Source organism: Apium graveolens, chromosome 4 (genome assembly GCF_009905375.1).
Source record: "Apium graveolens cultivar Ventura chromosome 4, ASM990537v1, whole genome shotgun sequence".
NCBI lineage: Eukaryota > Viridiplantae > Streptophyta > Magnoliopsida > Apiales > Apiaceae > Apium > Apium graveolens.
In genome coordinates, this window is record NC_133650.1 from 101075765 (window position 1) to 101100386 (window position 24622).

Consider the following 24622-nt stretch of genomic DNA (forward strand, 5'->3'; position numbering starts at 1 on the left):
AATTTACTACTCCCCACAAAAATTTCATGATTTATGAACACTTTTAAGTTGATCCTTTTTATTTTTATAGTTCCTAATTCGTAGAAGTTTTTGTCGCGCCATAACTTTTGATCCGTAAATCGGAATCAAGCGATTCAAACGCTTAAATGATCCTTATAACATTGTATATCATAATAAAGGGTTATTTTTCAAGAAAATTCAGTTTACATCTTCAGGACTTTCTGCAGAAACTTAAAGTTATGTTTTGTTCATTTTAGCGAGATTACAGTTACGATCGGAGTTTCGTTTATGCCTTAAATCTTTATACTACCACCAACAATCAACATATCATCATCACCACACTAACTCCTCTGAAGAACATCATGTTCTTGAGACAAAAACAATCAACCTTAAATCTACTTAGCTAAACATAAAGATTACAACAATACTCCCACCAAAACCAGGTTTACAACTATATACTAAAAGGATCTTGAACTTAAATCTTAAATAAGGTTGGGTCAAAGATTTATACCTTTCTTGAGAGCTTGAGATGTGTTCTTGATGATGGTGAAGTCTTGGGAGTGCTTAGTATAGTTTTTGGAACCTAAAACAACCATTAAATTCAAGAAACCAAAGAAGAGTTACTATTCATAATATTCATTATCAACTTTCTTGATTTTATTTCACCTATTAAACCTTGATAAAAAGAGCTCAAATATTTATCTTACCTTAGTTTGGTTGGTAGAAAGCTTTAGAATTAATGGGAGGATTTATCCTTGGCTAGAGCTTGAAGGTTTGATTTTGATTTCTTTGTTTTATGGGAAGGGCCGAATGGAAGAAGAAGAAGAAATAGGGGAGAGAGTTTTTGTGTTACTTCTTGGGAGCTTCTTGAAATAATGTGGTGATATCTTGTAGTTGCTTTTTATTCCTTAGTATATATCCTAGGATTTGATCTTGGTTGCCAATCTTGGAGACAAAACTAGCTAGCATTGGTAGATTACAAGCTAAGCCACTTGGTTTAGCTCTTTAGCTCACTATTTTCTAGTCCTTGGTTGATCATCCTATGATTAGCTTACTATTTGATAAAGTAACCATGGTTACTTTTATACCATGGTTAGTTAGTACGTTACATTTATTTAATCGTTTACGCGTTCGCTCGGTCGCTTAAATGTTTTCGTAATACTCTCTCGTAAATGGTTCGCGACGTAGATCCTTTCATATTTATTCCTTGTATTTTGAATTATCATGCTTGAATATAAATCTGTAGGGTTTTAAATTCGTAATTATATTGTGATTCTTGTAATCCTCGATGATTCGTAAATATGGTTGTTTTTCAAAGTTTATTTTCTTCGAAAACTAATAGCGTTTACATACACTCATTTGGTATGTATAATCATAATATCAACTCCGAAACTCATTTTCTCATGCACTATATAGTGTGGGCTAAAAAGTTTTCCCCGTCCATCAGGGTTACTATTCATTAAATGTTTTTACAAAGTCTCAAAAATTCGAGTTATTACACTTTAATCTTTATCTGATCATTTGCAAATGCACACACTCTCACTCTATATGAATGATGAAAATTACTGTGGTGATTATGTTATTTTTGACAAACAGTTAAGTATTATTTGCATAAATTCTGAGGACAAGTTCTGATGATTAAACTCTGAAAAAACCGGTCAACATTTGTGTGAAAAATCACAGATACAGTCATTCACTTTTTGAGTACAGAAGCCATGTTCTGATGACCGTTAAATTCTGATAATAGTCAAGTTCTGATGCAAATCCTGATGGAAACTCTGATGCTTACGTGGCATTAGTTAATTACTTGGCTTATTTTTAGTATTACTGTAACGTTTATATATTGTTAGAAAATAATTAAGTGAGATAAAAATAGTGATAATCATTTGGTTAATGGGTTGCGTGTTTGTTTTGGTAACAGTATGTGAGCAATAATTACTGCACGTTTATCGTGCCCACTTATTACTTTTTTGACTATTTCCATGCTGCCAGGTGTAAAAAGACTGTTCTGCTTCACAAAATTAACCGTTGTCACGTGGGGTGTATAAATAAGAGAGTTAAAAGATTTTACAATCTTTTACCTACTATTTTTACTATCTAATCTCTCTTATTCTCTCTCTCACTCTCTAATATTCTCTGAAGCTTTTTCTTATAGGCATTTTATCAAACACCTTTCGTACACACAACTTTCACTTAATTTCTTACAGAAATGGCACCCAAGGACATCATCTGTAATGGAACCAAGTTCGTCCCCAACAATTACATGGCTATTTTTAGCAAGGATGATGCTCCATCAGATCTTTATTTTGTTCAAGACTTTTTGGATCAAAGTGAGATTGGTATGCTCTAACCCAGCCATAATTACTCTCGGGAACTCAAATATTGGAGTTTTGGAGGACTGGTGTTTATGATAATGGTGGTGAAGCTGGGTCCCAAAGTATCATTTTCACAACAGGGGAAGAAGAGCATCTGGTAACATTGTCAACAGTTCGACAGGCTTTGCACTTACCAGAAAATTGCACTTTCAATGCTCAAATAGAGGAGCCACTTCTACAGGGAGTGATGGCCAATCTTGGCTATGAAAAAGGTTTTTCCAAGCTGGGACAATTGAAGAGGCCATACATTAGAAGAGAGTGGAGTTTCTTCTTTGATTACATCACCAGAGCTTTTGCCAACAAATGCTCAAACTTTGATGCCATTCCCATTCTCAGTAAGCAAATAGGGTATGCACTTCTAAATCAAACCCACTTTGATTATGCTACTGCTATTCTTGGTTTTATTGGGGATATGATGAATGAGGATCCAAATACTGTGTACTTTGCTAGATTCTGTCAATTAATTTACAGTTTTTGTTTATAGTGAGACAATTCAACCCTTTAAGCTTGCTAAAAGGGCTTTCACAGACTTATTATCTACTGATAATAAGAAGACTATACTAAGACCCCTCCAAATTCCTCAATCAGTAAAATAGTTCTTAGTAAATTCTGATCCTCTCACATACAGTACCATATATCCTGATGTAGCACCATCTCAACCTCCATCAGCACCTACAACCAATACTCAACCAGCTCAAACTTCTCAACCACAACCACAACCTACCATCAGAACTTATTTCCAACCTGCACAATCTTCTCAACCACAACCATCTGCTACAACATCTAGACCCAAACCTTCAAGAGCAAAATATGTTCCTAAATCTCCACCAAGGAGAAGAAGGATTATTCTTAGGGATGAATCAGATGAAGAGGAGCAAGTCCAGGTTTATGCATCAGAACCTGTGACAGTAGAAGCTGAAAAATAAATTTTTCAGAAGGAGGTAGCAGCTGAAAAAGTAACTCCTCAGAAGAAAACTGAAGCTGAGGGTTCTGGTATTTTAAAGAGGAAAAGAACTTCAAGTTCTGATGCTGCTCAAGAAACTCCCCCACCATCCAGGAGATCAAAGAAAATGAGAACAGGAAGGCATATAGCACAACCTCACTCTGAGGATGCTCAAGAAGCTGAGGAAGGGGATCAGGAATCTCTGATCTCATCAGGACCAATAGTGATTAAAGCCTTGCCACCTCCACCTCAATCTAAAAACACTGTTAATGACACAGTGATCCACCTCCTATCTCTCCTATCAAAGATAATGTTCCAGTTGAAGATTCAGGATTAAGTCCTGAAATTGATATTCACAAGCTGCACATTCCATCTGTCCTGTTTCTGGAAGCACCACAAGGACAAGTGACACCTCTACCTGTTTCTCCACTAAATTGTGAAGTACCTAACACTCCAATTCTGGATGTGAAAATAGATGAAGTTGTACCATAATCTCCAACAGCCACACACATACTTGTGTTGTCAGAAGATGATGAGTTTCTTGCAAGTTCTGGAGAGTCAGCTCCAGTTAACATACCAGCTCAAGTTATTGGAAAGGAGGCACTGATTAAAAAGTTTGTTGAACAAGATGCTCCTGTTCCATGGGAAGATATTCATAAAGGAATGGAATGGACCAAGAAGTGGAATGAACTTGATTTTATTCCAAGCTCCAAATTTCTATTAGATCGTATTGCTAAAGCTGATGAGTTGATGACAAATTCTGACTTAAAGCTCAACTTAAAGTCACAGCTCTCAGTACTAAAAGCCTTCAAGGTCAACACTCCATTACTCATTCTAAGGTTGATAAGCTACAGGAAAATGCTGATAAGCTGGACCTGATGCTCAAGCTAGACAAAAACAGGTTTATCAGACCTATTCATGAGAAAGTCGAGGCTATTGAGAAGTTTCAAGAAAAGCAATAGGCCCAACTGACCGAGGTCTTGTAGAATCAAGCTTCTCAACAAGTTCAACTGAATGAAATCCAATCTTCAATAGAACTTTTTCTATCTCTACTCCTACCAGATGATCCAAAAAGGGGGAGAATATATTGAAGTCCAAATGCTTTACTAGTCAAGTACTGAAGAAGAAGGATGATAAAGAAGATGCCCAGGGAAACCCTAGCAAGGGTCAAGGTCAAGGGAAAAGCAGCAAAGTTTTTTCAAGGAAACTAATTCATGATTCTAGCAAATCTTCTACACAGAAGAAGACAAGTTCTGAAGCTGTAGATGCTCAAACTCTAAAAGCAAGTTCTGATGATCAAAGTCTGATATTAAGTTATGATATTCTCATTGAAGGAGGAAGTAAAGACTCTCAGAAGTTTTTGCAAACTCTGAAGCTTAAGGAAAGGGAGACTACAGTATATCATAAAGATCCCAAGATTCAGACACTTGATGAAGAAATTGCTAGAAGATTATTTCTCAAGCATAATCCTGGAATGGATTTAGAGACTTTAAAGGAAGAAGAAGCTAGATTTACAGCTGAGAAGCCAAATCTCAAGTCTAAAGCTTCTAAAGCTCTGAGGCTTGAAAGCCCAAGACAAGATCACAAGTTGAAATTGATCCCAAGGCAAAAGGGAAAGGAAAGATTGATGAACCAACAAAGACACAGGAGATGAAGATTCCTCAAATCCCAATGAAACCAGTGTGTAAAATGGTTTAAGTTTTTGATGATACAGCTGCTGAAGATGAAACTGTTGAAACTCTGAAAAGAAGGAAGATAACTGAAGAATCTAAAACAACCTCTGACATAGCTCAAGTTGTTCAGAGTGAAGAACAACAAGCTACAGAAGAAACAACAAATTTTGATCAAGTCATTAAGACATCAACCTCTGACAGTGCTCAAGTTGATTTGAACAAATTAACAGTTACTGATAAGAGAAAACTCCTTTGAGAGTGCTCAACTGTTATCTGATTTCATGACTGTTGGATTGAAAGCCAGAGAAGCAAGAGACAGAGCTGGATTAGGTTCTAAAGAAGCCAAGATCAAGACAGGAGTTGAAGTACTTACTAGAGATCCATTTTTATTAACTGACAAACCTCTTGAAGAAGTTACACAGAAACACCTTGACAAGGTTATATCTGTTCAAGTGGTACTGGATGCTCATGATAAAAGTAATGTCAAAGAAAAGCTGATCCTGTTTCTTGAAGATGGAAGAACATTAAGAATGTCAGAATCAGATGTGTTGAACATATCTCTGAAAGAACTTCAATTCTTTCATTCTTTTGGAGATAAAGTCTGAGATTACGAGGAGATGGTCAAATTTCATAATGAAAACCATAAGGGATAAAGCAAGAATTTCTGGATCAAGGGTTACAGAATTCATTCCAAATATAGTTGAAAATGATGGAAGTAAAATTCCAATGAAGAAGGATTCTGCTAAACTTGAGGTTATTCTGAAAGAGAAATGTTTGTGCTATAATGAAGACTCATCTCATCCAAGAGTATTCAGACTTGGTGATAGTTTAGAAAGAAATCACATCTCAGCACTTAGGACTGCAATCTACCAGATTGAAAGTCAAGATGAAAAAATAAAGCAAGTCAAAGCTACATTAGCTCAAGTCCCGAGGAATGCAGAAGAGAAGCTGATATCAAACTTTATCAAGAATCACTTTGGATTCAGATTGACTCAGTAAATTTGGTAAAAGCTACAAGGACTGTAAGTTGTTGTTAGTTATTTAAATAAACTCTTATTGTATTTTTACTAAAATGTTTTTGACATCGTCAAATATATTAACTTGTATATTTTTCATAATTTAAAAGTTGGGGGAGATTGTTAGATATATTTGAGATGTCATGTCTAATCTATTGTGTTTAGTTTCAGAATTTAATATCAGGAATTACTGGAAATCAGAACTTACTGAAGTAAGAGCTTATATCAGAACTTAAGGCCGTCAGGATTTATATCAGGACTTAAGTGCGGGTACTTCAGATAAGGAATGTAGCTGATTTACAGGAAAGGATCGTGACTAAAACAATAGAAGATATGCATAAAGAGTTGGACAGTCAGAAGACTTGTAGAAGATAATATCTTATTGATATATTTTAGGACACAGAATTATATTCCATATCAATTAGAAGATATCTTGTAACTGTGTACTATATAACACAGCTTACAGTTTACACTATATGTATTATCATTCACGAGGAAGATTATACATTATAACCTAGCAGCTCTTAGTGATATTGTTCATCACTGAGAGAGAACAACTGTTCCATTGTAACAGAGTTTATTATATTGAATATACTTGATTACTGTTAGATACTTGTGTTGATAAATCCATTGGATTGTATAAGCACTATATTCAACCCCCTTCTACAGTGTTGTGTGACCTAACAAAACCTTTTTGCATGTCATGTTTACTTGAGATATTGATTATAAGTACTTGAATGTTGGTTTTTGGTACTAAAAATTGCTAAGTGCTAATAGTGTATATTTGAGACTAGTTATCATATGGTTAAGTGCTATTGTTGGCTTCGAATTTGACATGCATGCACTAGATAATATCTTATTTCCTTAAACATAGTATGTTAAGTTGTTAAGTGAGCTTATTTCATGGATATCATGAATTTACTTGAGTTTAATATTCAGATATATGCATGATAAATTCGAAAATGTGATTGAGTGTTATGCATGCTTAGTTGTGTTTATATATCATTCGATTATTATGATTTTGGAGTATGGAATGATCTCGGAACTAGATAATAGGAAGAAAAAGAGGGTTAGTGATTTAGTTTTGGTTATCCTTATGGTAAAGTTGGGTACCCTTTGTTTAGTTGGATATACTTCGGCATACCGGTGTTGCTCCGCGGCTGATCACCGGCGGCAACATACCGTCGTTCGAGGGTTCCAATTCAATATAAATATATATATATATAAATATTGTTTATCATTAAAGCTGATATTAGCTTTTGATATTTCTCAGGTATTGTTGTTTGGTTTTATTCTTAAAATATATTGTTTTAATCATAAACTATATATTGTTTATTGAGCATTTCTTTCACTCATACTTGTTTATTATTCTGATTCTTTCAGCTAGGCGAGAGCAAGCCTGAGTTCGAGGTTTCACCAGGAGTTGTGTGCTTGTAAATAGGTTGGTGTGTTTTCCAGGTTGACCGTTTTGGGACGCTTGATTAGTCTAGAGGTGTGTAATAAAATTTGACCAATTTGTTAAACTAAATAGACTTATGGGTTGTAATATAAGTTGGTTTGTATTAGCGCATGTTTCATACTATAACCTGTGATCGGTCCAGTTGCATTCAAGGGGTCATATTTATTATTTTATTCCGGTGTGCATATTTTAGTATTGTTAATCTTATAGTAACTCCCAAATCTAGAACCCGGATTTGAGGGCGTTACTGGTTGGTATCAGAGCCGAGTCTCGAAAGCTTAATGTGTCAAGTTGCTGGAGGTGGGGACGAAGGATGGTGGTATTATCCCACAATGGCAAGAGTTCCGAAGGTGGGGACATGAAGCCAGCCGGTATTATCCCATAATGGCTAGAGAGGCACGATCCTGGTCCTATGGGCTGTATGTTCTGGCCTGACGAGGACGTCAGGAGTTTAAATGGGGGAGTTTGTAACACCCCAGTCCCACATCGAGGAGATTTGGGACTTTTGTTCAGTTTATAAGGCAAAGTACTACTACTATGTGCACCAACATATCATGATCTTTTGGGGGTCTTTGGTGGGGTTGTAGTAACCCAAGTTGGATACACTCGAGACAGTATGTTTCAGCTTATTTTGGACCCGTAATCGAGATTTGACCCGGTTTTCAAAAAAGGCTCGGGATTTGACCTGGGTTTTCACATATGGTATCAGAGCCAGGTTATAGCCATTGAAACAGGCTTAGCTATTGTCTCAAGTAAGTCATGGGAAGATCACATAAGATAAGCGCGTGTAGTTTAACTCGTATAGAGTTAAGTTTAGGTTATTGGGCCGGTTTATAGCTAGGTTGTTCAGGTTCCCTATTTTGCGTTCAGCATTAGGCTTTTGTGTCGTTGCTTTGCTATTTTGATGGTTTCTGAGGATAGTAAGAAGTGATGAAAGTGGTTGGAAGGTTGTGTTACAATCCTATCCACCATTTGTTGGTTAATTTAAGATTTTTGAGCAAGAGTTGGAAGGTTTGGATGATTATTCGTTAGTTTTCTTTGTGTTATTATTCTTTGAGATAGTAAGCAGGATTATGTGATAATCATATCACATGTGTTAATATGGTAGCAAGTTTATGATAATTTGGAAAAGAACTAATGTGTGAGAATTTGACATGCTAACAGATTGCTACATATTTGACACCATGCTTGACAAATTATTATATAAGTTTCTTGTTTTCTTACCAGAATAATGGAACCAAAAAGGAGGAGTAATTCAGGAAAGGATCATATCGAGAGTCGTACAGATCCAGCGATTGTCCAGATGTTGGGACTGATGCAGCAACAGCAGCAGCAATAACAACAGCACCAACAACAACAACCAGCAGCTTCACCTGCGGTGACTTTTAAGCAATTTCAAGCTGTAAAACCACCTGAGTTTAAAAGAAGTGTTGACCCCGTGGAAGCCAATGCATGGATTAAAAAAATTGAGAAAGCTTTTGACTTAGTCGGAGCGGGAGTTGAGCAAAATACTAAGTTTTCCATTTACTTTCTAAAGGGTGAGGCAAACTATTGGTGGGAATCCACGCGAGCGTTGGAAGAAGGTGAGTTTATGACTTGGGAAAGGTTTACAGAGCTGTTTTTAGAAAATTATTTCCCGAGGTATATGAAGAATCAAATGGAGATCAATTGCTTGAGTCTGGCACAGATGATCTTACTGTCACGGAATATGAGGCCAAGTTTACTGAATTGGCGAGGTTTGTGCGAGATCAAGTTGACACAGATGAAAAGAGAGCAAGAAGGTTTAAACAAGGGTTAAAATTTTGGATTCAGAATAGAGTGGCCATGTTTGAGTTGACTTCTTATGTGGCAGTGGTTCAGAAATCAATGGTAATTGAAAGCATAAGTGACACATCTCGGAGAGAAAGGGACGGGAAGAAAAGGAAAATAGAAACCTCATGAGGAGGTCAGCAGCAAGGTAATTCCCAAGGCTGTTTCAACAAAAGGACATAGTTTCAGTATAATAAGAGTGTGGGATTCAGAAAACCACAATCAGGGAAATGGAGGATAGGGCATCCATTTTCAGAATTCAAATCAGCAGAGGTCCAATCGTCCACCAATGTCAAATTGCAAGTTTTGTGGTAGGAGGCACTTTGGGATTTGTGACGCTAATGTGTTGTGTTTTAAGTGAAATCAGAAGGGAACTATGCTAATGAGTGTCGAAATCAGACTCCAGTTCAAAAGTTTGGGACAATATGTTTTAAATATAGAAAGATGGGGCATATTTCCAGGGACTTCCAGGAAACAGATCCAGTAGCTAATGTGGCAAGGATTGAAGGACCACTAGCCAAGAACCACCCAAAGGTCAGGACTTTCAACATGACTATGAAGGATGCTGTTCAGAGTTCTGACGTGGTTGCAGGCACGCTTCCAGTCAACTCCGTAGATGCTAAAGTTTTAATTGATTATGGAGCTACTAGGTCATTTATTTCTAAAGATTTTATCGATAAACTGTATTGAGAAATTGAATTGTTAGAACAAGCATTAATGATAGAACTAGCTAATAAGAACCAAGTTCCTGAAGTGTGTCATTGAAATAGCGGAACATCATTTTTATGCCAACTCAATACCTTTTAAGTTGGGAAAATTTGATGTTATCTTAGGAATGGATTGGTTGTCAGAAAATAACGCTCAGATTGATTTTAAGAATATAAAAGTGAGACTTCAGACCTTAGATAATAAGAAAAAGGTGATATTTCGAGGGAGTAGACATGAAAAGAAGTTCTTAACGATAGCTCAAGAAAAAAAGTTATTGCATCAGAATTGTGAGGCGTATTTGGCCCATGTGATAGACATTAGCCAAGAAGTTACCGTGCTTGAAGCAATTCCAGTTGTCAATGAGTTTCCAGATGTCTTTTCAGACGATCTTCCAGGATTACCTCCCAACAGAGAGTTTGAGTTTGCGATTAACTTAGCACCTGGAACGGAACCGGTATCTAAAGCTCCGTATCGAATGGCCCAAGTAGAGATAAAAGAATTGGCAACTCAGTTGCAATATCTTTTAGAGAAAGGAGTTATACGCCCAAGTGTATCCCCGTGGGGGTACCAATTTTGTTTGTCAAGAAGAAAGATGGGATCATGCGACTGTGTATTAATTATAGAGAATTGAATAAGCTATCCGTTGCCAAGGATTGATGATTTGTTTGACCAGCTGAAAGCCGCTGTATGGTTTTCTAAGATTGATTTAAGATCTGGATATCATCAACTGAAGATTAAGCCATTGGACATTCCAAAGACCGCATTCAGAACCAAATATGGACATTATGAGTTTTTGGTGATGGCATTTGGATTAACAAACGCACCAGCAGCTTTTATGGATCTAATGAATCGAGTATTTAAGAAATGTTTGGATAAATTCATTATTATGTTCATAGATGACATTCAGATCTATTCCAAGATGGAAGAGAAATATGCAAAGCATTTAAGAATAGTTCTGGAGACACTGTTGTAACGACTGGGAACTTTACGTTTATATTATATCATGATTATAATAAAATATGTGTATTAATGTGTCATTTATGTGTGATTATCTGATAAACCCTAACTGTTACGTGATACGTGTATCCCATGTCATTTCTGTATTTTTTTAAGGTATTTTTCAGATATTTTATTATGCATTCATAGGTTTTATTTCAAACGTTTTATGACCCAAACGATGATTTTAGAGCCATTATTTCAAATAAAATAATGGGCCTTATTTTTCATCAAATGACTTTTACAATCGCCTTGTTCTGAACATCTAGATAATTTATAAATTTTCTCGTTTTGCGGAAAATGACTTTTCCGGGCCCCATTGGGTGTTAAAAACCCCACAAAAATCACATTTTTATTTTTATAAAATTATAGGACTTTCATTTATATTATTTCTTTGCATTTTTGCATTATTCACAATTTTTGGGAATTTTTGGCATATATATTGCATATATAAAATATTTATAAATTAAATTTTAATATTCAAAAATTATAAAAATTAGGGCCCAATATTTTTATTTAATGTATAATTAGCCCCTTAATTTTAATTAGGAGTATTATTTTTACTACTATAAATAGCCTAATTTTTATTTAATTAATTATAATTAATCATTAAAATCTGCAAAATTACCAAAAATCCTCTAAAATCGGGTCGGGAAGAACAGGTTCGGGTCAGGAATTCAAATCGTGATTTTGATCTGATTACAACACCAAAACAAGTGATTCGAGTATCCAAATTGAAGGTTTTGATCTGTTCTTTCTGTTTCTTGCATCAATTTCACGTTTTATTGCATCGTTTTTGATTTTTGATTTCTAGGGTTTATGTTCGAATTAGGGCTTTTTGATTCTGGGGTTATTTTGATGTTTTGATGATTGATATAGCTTTGTTAGATGATTTACAGTCGATTCATGGTGTTCAATTGAACAAACGATGCTTGGATAGTGATTCACGATTTCTAGGGTTTAGGTCGAATTTTCAAAACACAACTCGATGATTTCTGTGAATATTTGGTTCTTGTAATGTTAGGGCTTTGATTGTATATGTTCTTAGCTTCATTTTGCACTATATAACGTTTGATGTTATGTACAAATGAGTGATTTGGATTTTTTGCCGGAGTTCTTGATGATTTTGATCGGAGAATGATATCCAGTGATGTTTCTGGTCGATTTTGGCCTGAAACAGATTGGGGAAGTAGTTTGGGATGTTTTGGGATCAAAAACGGAACCAAACGGTGTCCGTTTGGCCAGGAATTGGACTCGCCGGAGTCCGGTGAAGTCGCCGGATTCTTGGTTTAAACCCAGATTCCGGTGGTGTTCTTCACAGACCCGGAATCCAACCCGGTTGACCCGTTTCCAGAACCCAATTTTGATCCACCTTGTCAGATGTCTGTTTTCTGACATATGTTTCTGGAAATTATTTTTACTTTTTATTTTTATTAATTTTAAAAAAAATCAGTTTTATTTATTTTGTAAATTGATTAATTAATTATTTAATTAATTAATTTATATTATAAATAATTCTGAATTATTTTCTAAAAATCAGATTGAATTATTTTCTTAATTATATATTATATATTATTTATTACTTATTAATTATTTAAAAGTGATTAATTATTTTGATAATTAATCAAATAATTTTCAATAAATCATAATAAATTCATTTTAATTTCAAAAATTATAGAAAAATTATTTTTAATTCTGATTTTCTTAAATAATGATTTAAAAATTATTTTTGGTTTTAAAAATTAGTAATAATTATTTATAATGATTAATAAATGGAATTATCAATATTTAATTAATAATAATTCAACCGTTAGTCCGTTTTGCGTGAAACGAAAACCTGTTAACTCAGAAAAATGAATCCTTTTCATTAAAAATAATATCAAAGCTTAATTTCTTTTAGAAGTTAGTTGATTTTGTGACTTGTTTGATTATCAGTCGAGTTACGTGCCGAGACGAGTCCGAAAAATTCCGGAAAAATGGGAAACGAGTTAGATAACGATCAGTTGAGCGATCAGCGAGTCGATTTTGGTTTTAAAAATTATTTTAACCATAAAAATGATTATGTGCTTATGTGCTTATGTGTATTACGTGGTTAATCGAGTCTTACTTGCTTATATGTAATACATGAGTCAGTCATAAGCGCATGGGTAGATGTAGGATCGGTTTGAAGTCGATTCAAGATGTAAATGAAGTACGACGTGACTTAACCAGTCTGTTTTGCCAACAGAAGCTAAGCCAGCCAGGCCAGTTGAGTCGGTAATAGTGCATGGTGATAGACAGAAGTGATTCAATTGCAGTGAGTCGCGTAGAAGGCAAGTTTTTCCTCTATTCTACTTTCAGAATAGTGATATTGATTCAAATATTTATCACATTTGCATTTTCTTGATTATTGTTCTTGATCACTGATACACACTTGCTATTCCTTTGTTCATATTTCATTTCGATTCTTGATTTCTCCGTTTCTTTGGATTCTTGATTCATATTCTATTGGTGACACATGGAGATTGATATATTCTAATGTTTGGAATATATCAAAGCATACCGATTATTCCGGTTGCTAAGCAATGGACTGGATAATGATATTTTGGGATTGAATGTGTCTTAATCCTGAGGACCGAGATGACTGGTGCCTCGACGTGGGCCGTAGTGCCTGGGTACCCGACTAGATCTATATATTGAGATATGGATCTGCATTATATTCTGACTGATCAGCAGAATATATATGCGAACTTGTGTCCATTTTAGTTTATTTGTACTCGCCAGTAATGGCCTTCTTTCTATTCTTGTGAGGTTATATCTTGGCAGATATACCTGGGATGGCGGATTCATTTAAAATGCTTTAACACTGTTTATATTTTTGTGGACTTGTTGTGCAATTTTTGGCTCACCCCTTTTGTTGTTATTCACCTTATTGTTTTCAGTTAAGAAGGAATATGAAACCAATCGGGACTCGAGTGGTAAAGAAGCGGGTCAAGCCTCAGGATCCTCTTATACCCAAGGTGTTGATTCGAATCCAGGAAGAAAGCTTTGAGTTGCCCGAGCAGGTGGAGTGTTGATAGATAGTATGTGTGCGTGTTTGAATAAAAGTTGAACTTAGTTTAAAATGAATTAGACAATGGTTTGTAATAAAGAGAGTTTGTGAGACTTTGAATATTGGTTGATAATAAAAGTAGTTAGTTGTTCTTGTTTTCATACTTCAACCTAAAAAGATCCTGGTTAGTGTTAAAGGGGTTTAATTTCATTTCTTTATTAATTGTTAAATCAGATTGTACAGGTTTGGTGATTAGCTATTAACCCCCAGACTTATACCCCGGGTCTTGAGGGCGTTACAGGTTTGGTATCAGAGCTGTAGGTTTGGTCCCTGAAAACAAGAACATTAGAATTAAGATAGGATAGGGAGATCACATAAGATAGGGATAGTCAAATTAGGAAGAATAGTGTTAGGATTTAGGTCAGAGTAGAATAGGGAAATAATCTTAGGATTGTTAGTGACCTTTTCTTTTCTTTGGTACATTATCAGATGGCATCTTCTGGTTATTCTGCATCTTCCGAGAGGACAGTCACTGGGCCAGCAGCACCAGTTATACCTCCAGTATCTGAGTATATGTTTCCTCCTCTACCACCTCCACCACCATTGCCACAGGAGCCGGTACCACCAGTACAGGGGATAGTGCATTACCCCATAGAGATGTTTGATCCATTTGAGTTCTTCGAGCCGATGGTTCATTTACCTATTGAGCACCAGTTTATATTAGGTATTGAGCAGGAGTTACCACCACCACCATTGTTACCTCCTATACCAGTGCATGCCCCAGAGCCGGACATAGTTCAGATGATTCCAGTAGAGGGGATGGGAGAGCATGATGTGGATCTACTGTTAGGTTTACCCCAGCAGGGTGCAGGTATTCTGAGGGTTCCTTCTCAGGAGTCAGTAGGTCAGGTTGCTCAGCCGCATATGGTACCATACCATGAGTATAGAGTTATGAGGGATGATGTGATCAGAGGGACATAGGACCGTTAGCGGCCCTACAGCCGAATTATTATATGAGACAGCGATTACAGTCAGTGTTGATGAGTGCTACTTGGGAGCTGGATGATTTGACTCATGATGGACCTCCTTCTTTTGCAGAGTTCTACAGGGTTTTTCGCTTGGCACAGACTTTGGTCCAGGCACTTAGAGAGGAGCTTAGGCGTATTCCGCCTGGGTTCTGAGATGGTTTGAGACAGTGACTCCAGAGTACATATGTATATAGAGGCAACATAGTATAACTTAGTAGTGTGTATGTGTATATCAGTAGTTTAACTTGTAGTGGTAGTTTAACTTGTAGCAATAGTGTGACTTGTAGCCGTAGTGATGACCAGTAGCCCGAGACTTTTTGTATCAAGCATTTACACCTGAAGCTGGTGTCACATATATATAAGATGAACTTTTTCAAATTCTTTTATTTAAATTTCAGTCTTTACAGTTTTACAGCATTTACTTTCACTTTACAGTTTTTCATATTATAATTCCTGTTGAAAAAAAAAGAAAAAAAAAGAAAAAAAAGAACAATTATTTTATTTAACTGTTTACATTTCCAGTCTGTACATTCAGCAACTGTTTTCTTTAAATAAACCATGTTATTAATACAGGATAAATTGTTTTCCATATATATTGTCAATTGTTTATTAAACTGTTAAATAAATATCACCTATTTTATTATCAGAAGAAGATGGCAACAAAAAGAAAGACTAGGGCTGAGACCTCTAACAGCAATTCTGAAGACCAGACTAATGAGACCATGAACCAAATGTTCCATCTGATGCAACAACAGATGGTAATGATGCAGCAGCATATGCAACATCAACAACAGCAGATACAACAACAAATGTTACAACAACCACCTCGTCCTGAGCCTCAATTACCACAACTATTACCTGTTGTTACTTTTAAGCAGTTTCAGTCAGTTAAACCTCCAGAGTTTGAAGGGACTACTGATCCTATTAAAGCTACCACCTGGTTAAAAGAAGTAGAGAAAGCGTTCGCACTAGTGAAGGTAGGTGAGGACCAGAAGACTGATTTTGCTAGTTACTTGTTGAAAGGAGAGGCGAATTATTGGTGGAAATCTAAAAAGGCCTTAGAGGGTGAAGAAGTTATTGCATGAGATAGGTTTAAAGAGTTGTTTTTAGAAAAGCATTTTCCTCGCTATGTGAAGAATCAAATGCAGATTAAGTTTCTAGAACTGAAGTAGGGAAATATGTCCGTGGCAGAATATGAAGCCAAATTTACTGAGTTGGCTAGGTTTGTTCCAGAACAGGTTGACACTGAAGAGAAGTTAGTTCAAAGGTTTCAAGAAGGGTTACGACCATGGATTCATGGCCAAGTTGCAGTTTTCGAATTAACGACGTATACCGTCGTAGTTCAGAAAGCTTTGATTATAGAAGTGGAAAGTGAAAGATCTCAGCAAGACAAGGGACAGGGAAGTTTCCAAGATCGCTCCAGCAGAAAGCCGGGATTCCAAGCCCAGGCAAATTTGAATTTTAAAAGGATAGGACAAGGTTCACAGAAGGCAGGTAATCGTTTCCAAACCTCCAGTCAGCAGGGAATGGTCAGAGTTCCAGTGCCGTAATGCAAGACATGTAATCGAAAGCATACTGGTGTATGTATCAAAAGGGATGTAACGTGTTATCGGTGTAAGCAGAAAGGGCATTATTCTAACGAATGTCCAACAGGTAGAACAACATAGATGACTTGTTTTCAGTGTGGAAAGAAAGGGCATATCGCCAGAAATTGCAAAGGACCAGCTATGGCAGCCAGTGTTCCGAGAGTGTTAGCATTACCTCCGCCGCCGCCTAATCAACCCAAAGCAAGAACTTTTAACATGACCATGAAAGAAGCGGTGCAGAGTCCGAGTGTTATTGCAGGTACGCTTTTGGTGAATTCCGTAAGTTCAAAAGTATTAATTGATTCTGGAGCTACTCATTTATTTGTTTCTGAATAATTTCTTGATAAGTTACATTGTGAAATCGAATGGTTGGGCGAAACGTTAATTATAAAATTAGCGAATGACGACCAAGTTCCGGTAGATCGAGTATGTCATGCATGTGATATAGAAATAACCGGACATCATTTTTCGGTAGATTTAATTCCTTTTCAGCTAGGAGAATTCGATATTATCCTGGGAATGGATTGGTTAGCATGTCATAACACTCAGATAGATTGCGCGAATAAGAGAGTCAAATTGCGAACTTCGGAAAATGCAACGATAATATTCAAAGGCGAAAAACAGCAGAAGAAATTTCTTACTGTGATGCAGACTAAACGATTGCATCGACAAGGATGTGAGGCGTACATAGCTTACGTGTTAGATACTGAAAGAGGAAGTCCTAGAATAGAAGACATTCCAGTTGTGTGCGAGTTTCCAGACGTTTTTTCCAGACGAGCTTCCAGGGTTACCACCAGATCGGGAATTTAGTTCACAATTGATCTAGCACCAGGTACAGAACCAGTTTCGAAAGCTCCATATCGGATGGCTCCAGTCAAAATGAAGGAATTGTCAACGCAACTGCAAGATCTCCTAGACCAAGGCATCATACGACCTAGTGTATCCCAATGGGGTGCACCGATGTTATTTGTGAAGAAGAAGGACGGCAGCATACGATTATGCATTGACTATAGGGAATTGAATAAACTCACTATTAAGAACAAGTATCCCTTACCGAGAATCGACGATTTGTTCGATCAGCTAAAAGGAGCAGCATGGTTTTCAAAGATAGATTTGCGATCAGGCTATCATCAATTGAAGATTAAAGCTGAAGATATTCCAAAGACTGCGTTTTGTACAAGATATGGGCATTACGAGTTTTTGGTAATGGCATTCGGTCTGACAAATGCGCCAACAACATTCATGGATTTGATGAACAGAGTATTCAAGAAATATTTGGATAAATTTGTGATTGTATTCATTGATGACATCTTGATTTACTCCAAGTCAGAAGAAGAGCATGCAGAACATTTTAGAATAGCTTTGGAAATTTTGAGGAAAGAGCAACTATACGCAAAATTTTCGAAATGTGAATTCTGGTTATGAGAAGTACAATTTCTAGGGCATATTATCAGTAGAGAAGGCATCCAAGTCGATCCAGCAAAGATTGAAGCAGTGTTAAATTGGGAAAGACCAAGTACGCCGACAGAAGTTCGAAGTTTCTTGGGATTGGCAGGATATTATCGAAGGTTTGTCAAAGATTTTGCGAAAATAGCAACGCCGCTGACCAAGTTAACTCGAAAAAGTGAAAAGTTTGAATGGAGTGATAAGTGTGAAGAAAGTTTTCAAGAGCTGAAAAATCGGTTAGTAACCGCACCAGTACTTGTATTGCCAGACGAGCTAGGAAATTTCGTCATTTTCAGCGACGCTTCATATCGCGGGTTAGGATGTGTACTGATGCAGCACGATAACGTCATCACATATGCTTCGAGACAACTTAAACCTCATGAACAAAAATATCCCACTCATGATCTGGAATTGGCAGCGATCGTATTTGTGTTGAAGCTTTGGAGACATTATCTCTAAGGAGAAAAATGTGAAATTTACACAGATCATAAAAGTCTAAAGTATATCTTTACGCAAAAGGAGCTGAACATGCGACAACGTCGATGGCTGGAATTGATAAAGGATTATGACGTCACGATCAGTTATCATCCAGGGAAAGCAAATGTTGTAGCAGATGCGCTGAGCAGGAAAGAAAGATTGAATCGGTTAACTTCGTGTGAAGACTTAATCAAGGAATTCGACAAATTGGAAATTGAGATTCGTATTCCCAATGAATCTGCAGAAGCTATCTACACTATAACTTTCCAACCGGAATTGTTAGAAAAGATTCGCCGCTGTCAAAATGAAGTGATGAGTCAAGATGACGACCTGACGGGAGAAGAAATCACAACTCAGAAAGATAATGAAGGAATTTTACACTTTGCATCGAGAATCTGGATCCCTAACGTAGCATAATTAAAAGAAGAAATAATGCGAGATGCGTACAATTCGAAGTATTCCATTCATCCAGGAAGTACAAAAATGTATCGTGATCTGAAAGAAAACTTCTGGTGGCCGAACATGAAGAAGGAAATAGCTGAATGGATAAGTAAGTGCTACACATGCAAGCGAGTTAAAGCGGAATATCAACGTCCGAGTGGATTATTACAACCATTAGACATTCCAGAATGGAAATGGGAACATCTAGCGATGGATTTTGTGGTAGGATTACCAAGGACAAAGGCAAATCATAATGCGATATGGGTAATCATTGACAGACCCACGAAGTCTGCACATTTTCTACCAATCAATGAAAGATTTTCACTCGACAAGCTAGTGCACATATATCTCAAAGAAATTATGATGCGACATGGAGTTCCAGTATCTATCGTGTTTGATCGAGATCCTCGTTTCAACTCAAGATTTTGGAGACAATTTCAAGAATGTCTTGGAACTAAATTGAACACGAGTACCGCTTATCATCCGCAAACCGATGGGCAAAGTGAAAGAACTATCCAAACGATTGAAGACATGTTACGAGTTTGTGCGATCGATTTTGAAGGCAGCTGGGATGAACATTTACCTCTGATGGAATTTTCTTATAATAACAGCTATCACGCCAACATTAGAATGCCACCGTATGAAGCATTGTACGGGAGAAAATGCAGATCACCAGTATATTGGGATGAAGTTGGAGAACGCAAAATTTTGGGTCCAGAATTCAACAGATGAAAGAAAAGATTGAACTCATTCGAAAACGACTCGATGCAGCGCAAAACAGGCAACACAAATATGCAGATCTAGCCAGGAAAGATATGGACTATCAGGAAGGAGAAAACGTACTACTCAAAATATCGCCATGGAAAGGATTAACCAGATTTAGCAATAAGGGTAAATTGAAACCACGATACGTTGGACCGTTTGAAATTTTGAAGAAAGTGGGAAAAGTTGCATATGAATTAGCTTTACCGCCTCATATACAGCATATTCACAATGTGTTTCACGTGTCCATGCTTAAGCGATATAATCCTGATTCTAGGCATGTAATCGAGTATGAGCCGATAGAAATCCAACCTGATTTGTCTTTTATAGAACAGCCGGTAAAAATTTTAGATCGGCGAGAGAAAGTGTTGAGAAATAAGTCTGTATATTTAGTGCGAGTGTTGTGGAGAAATCCTATGGTTGAAGAATCAACCTGGGAACTCGAAAGTGAAATGTTAGAGAAATACCCTCATTTGTTTTCATAAAAGATTCTGAGGACAGAATCCTTGTAAAGGGGAAAGGATGTAACGACTGGGAACTTTACGTTTATATTATATCATGATTATAATAAAATATGTGTATTAATGTGTCATTTATGTATGATTATCTGATAAACTCTAACTATTACGTGATATGTGTATCCCATGTCATTTTTGTATTTTTTAAAGGTATTTTTCAGATATTTTATTATGCATTCATAGGTTTTATTTCAAACGTTTTACGACCCAAACGATGATTTTAGAGCCAGTATTTCAAATAAAATAATGGCCTTATTTTTCATCAAATGGCTTTTACAATCGCCTTGTTCTGAACATCTAGATAATTTATAAATTTTCTCGTTTTACAGAAAATGACTTTTTCGGGCCCCATTGGGTGTCAAAAACCCCACAAAAATCATATTTTTATTTTTATAAAATTATAGGACTTTCATTTATATTATTTCTTTGCATTTTTGCATTATTCACAACTTTTGGGAATTTTTGGCATATATATTACATATATAAAATATTTATAAATTAAATTTTAATACTCAAAAATTATAAAAATTAGGGCCCAATATTTTTATTTACTGTATAATTAGCCCCTTAATTTTAATTAGGAGTATTATTTTTACTACTATAAATAGCCTAATTTTTATTTAATTAATTATAATTAATCATTAAAATCTGCAAAATTACCAAAAATCCTCTGAAATCGGGTCGGGAAGAACAGGTTCGGGTCAGGAATTCAAGTCGTGATTTTGATCTGATTACAACACCAAAACAAGTGATTCGAGTATCCAAATTGAAGGTTTTGATCTTTTCTTTCTGTTTCTTGCATCAATTTCACGTTTTATTGCATCGTTTTTGATTTTTGATTTCTAGGGTTTATGTTCGAATTAGGGCTTTTTGATTCTGGGGTTATTTTGATGTTTTGATGATTGATATAGCTTTGTTAGATGATTTATAGTCGATTCATGGTGTTCAATTGAACAAACGATGCTTGGATAGTGATTCACGATTTCTAGGGTTTAGGTCGAATTTTCAAAACACAACTCGATGATTTCTGTGAATATTTGGTTCTTGTAATGTTAGGGCTTTGATTGTATATGTTCTTAGCTTCATTTTGCACTATATAACGTTTGATGTTATGTATAAATGAGTGATTTGGATTTTTTGCCGGAGTTCTTGATGATTTTGATCGGAGAATGATATCTAGGGATGTTTCTGGTCGATTTTGGCCTGAAACAGATTGGGGAAGTAGTTTGGGATGTTTTGGGGATCAAAAACGGAACCAAACGGTGTCCGTTTGGCCAGGAATTGGACTCGCCGGAGTCCGGTGAAGTCGCCGGATTCTGGGTTTAAACCTAGATTCCGGTGGTGTTCTTCACAGACCTGGAATCCAACCCGGTTGACCCGTTTCCAGAACCCGGTTTTGATCCACCTTGTCAAATGTCTGTTTTCTGACATATGTTTCTGGAAATTATTTTTACTTTTTATTTTTATTAATTTTAAAAAAATCAGTTTTATTTATTTTGTAAATTGATTAATTAATTATTTAATTAATTAATTTATATTATAATAATTCTGAATTATTTTCTAAAAATAAGATTGAATTATTTTCTTAATTATTTATTATTTATTTATTACTTAATAATTATTTAAAAGTGATTAATTATTTTGATAATTAATCAAATAATTTTCAATAAATCATAATAAATTTATTTTAATTTCAAAAATTATTGAAAAATTATTTTTAATTCTGATTTTCTTAAATAATGATTTAAAAATTATTTTTGGCTTTTAAAAATTAGTAATAATTATTTATAATGATTAATAAATGGAATTATCAGTATTTAATTAATAATAATTCAACCGTTAGTCCGTTTTGCGTGAAACGAAAGCTTGTTAACTCAGAAAAATGAATCCTTTTCATTAAAAATAATATCAAAGCTTAATTTCTTTTAGAAGTTAGTTGATTTTGTGACTTGTTTGATTATCAGTCGAGTTACGTGCCGAGACGAGTCCGAAAAATTTCGGAAAAATGGGAAACGAGTTAGATAACGATCAGTTGAGCGATCAGCGAGTCGATTTTGGTTTTAAAAATTATTTTAACCACTAAAATGATTATGTGCTTATGTGCTTATGTGTATTACGTGGTTAATCGAGTCTTACTTGCTTATATGTAATACATGAGTCAGTCATAAGCGCATGGGTAGATGTAGGATCGGTTTGAAGTCGATTCCAGATGCAAATGAAGTACGACGTGACTTAACCAGTCTGTTTTGCCAACAGAAGCTAAGCCAGCCAGGCCAGTTGAGTCGGTAATAGTCCAAGGTGATAGACAGAAGTGATTCAATTGCAGTGAGTCGCGCAGAAGGCAAGTTTTTCCTCTATTCTACTTTCAGAATAGTGATATTGATTCAAATATTTATCACATTTGCATTTTCTTGATTATTGTTCTTGATCACTGATATACACTTGCTATTCCTTTGTTCATATTTCATTTCGATTCTTGATTTCTCCGTTTCTTTGGATTCTTGATTCATATTCTATTGGTGACACATGGAGATTGATATATTCTAATGTTTGGAATATATCAAAGCATACTGATTGTTTCGATTGCTAAGCGATGGACTGGATAATGATATTTTGGGATTGAGTGTGTCTTAATCCTGAGGACCGGGATGACTGGTGCCTCGACGTGGGCCGTAGTGCCTGGGTACCCGACTGGATCTATATATTGAGATATGGATCTGCATTATATTCTGACTGATCAGCAGAATATAGATGCGAACTTGTGTCCAGTTTAGTTTATTTGTACTCACCAGTAATGGCCTTCTTTCTATTCTCGTGAGGTTATATCTTGGCAGATATACCTGGGATGGCGGATTCATTTAAAATGCTTTAACTCTGTTTATATTTTTTTGGACTTGTTGAGCAATTTTTGGCTCACCCCTTTTGTTGTTATTCACCTTATTGTTTTCAGTTAAGAAGGAATATAAAACCAATCAGGACTCGAGTGGTAAAGAAGCGGGTCAAGCCTCGGGATCCTCTCATAACCAAGGTGTTGATCCCAATCCAGGAAGAAAGCTTTGAGTTGCCCGAGCAGGTGGAGTGTTGATAGATAGTATGTGTGTGTGTGTTTGAATAAAAGTTGAACTTAGTTTAAAATGAATTAGACAATGGTTTGTAATAAAGAGAGTTTGTGAGACTTTGAATATTGGTTGGTAATAAAAGTAGTTAGTGGTTCTTGTTTTCGTACTTCAACCTAAAAAGATCCTGGTTAGTGTTAAAGGGGTTTAATTTTATTTCTTTATTAATTGTTAAATCAGATTGTACAGGTTTGGTGATTAGCTAGTAACCCCCAGACTTATACCCCGGGTCTTGAGGGCGTTACAACTGTGACATGAGAAATTGTACGCAAAGTTTTCAAAGTGTGAATGGGTGAGTAAGTGTTACACTTGCCAGCGAGTCAAAGTAGAACATCAAAGACCCAGTGGACTGTTACAGCCATTAGACATTCCAGAATGGAAGTGGGAACATCTTGCAATGGATTTTATAGTTGGATTACCGAGGACCAAGGCAAATCATGATTTTATTTGGGTTATTATTGACAGATTGACTAAGTCAGCACATTTCCTGCCTATCAACCAGAGATTCCCATTGGATAAGTTGGTTCAGTTATACCTGAAGGAAATTGTGGTTTGACATGGAGTTCCAGTATCCATAGTTTCAGATAGAGATCCTCGATTTAATTCATGATTTTGGAGAAGTTTCCAGGATCGTCTCAGAACGAAGTTGAATATGAGTATCACGTATCATCCGTAGACAAATGGTCAAAGTGAAAGGACAATTCAGACTATCGAAGATATGCTAAGGGTATGTACCCTAGATTTTGAAGGAAGTTGGGATGAACATTTGCCTTTAGTTGAATTCTCCTAAAACTTGTTTTTCCAATATGTTGGGACGAAGTTGGTGAAAGAAAGATTTTGGGTCCAGAATTGATCCAGCAAATAAAGGAAAAGATTGAACTCATTCGGAAAAGGTTAGTGGCAGCTCAAGATTGTCAATACAAATATGCTAATCCTGCTAGAAAAGATATGGAATTTGAAGTTGGAGAAGAAGTGCTACTAAATATTTCACCTTGGAAAGGTTTATCAAGATTTGGGAGGAACGAAATGCAAAGTCCGTATTATGTTGGCCCTTTTGAGATTTTGATGCGTGTGGGAAAGGTCACTTACGAGCTAGCCTTACCACCACACATGCAGCATATCCACAATGTGTTCCATGTGTCAATGTTGAAGCGTTATTTGCCTGATTCGAATCATGTGATAGAATACGAGCCAATCGAGATTCAGCCAAATTTGTTTTTTGTAGAGCGACCGGTACA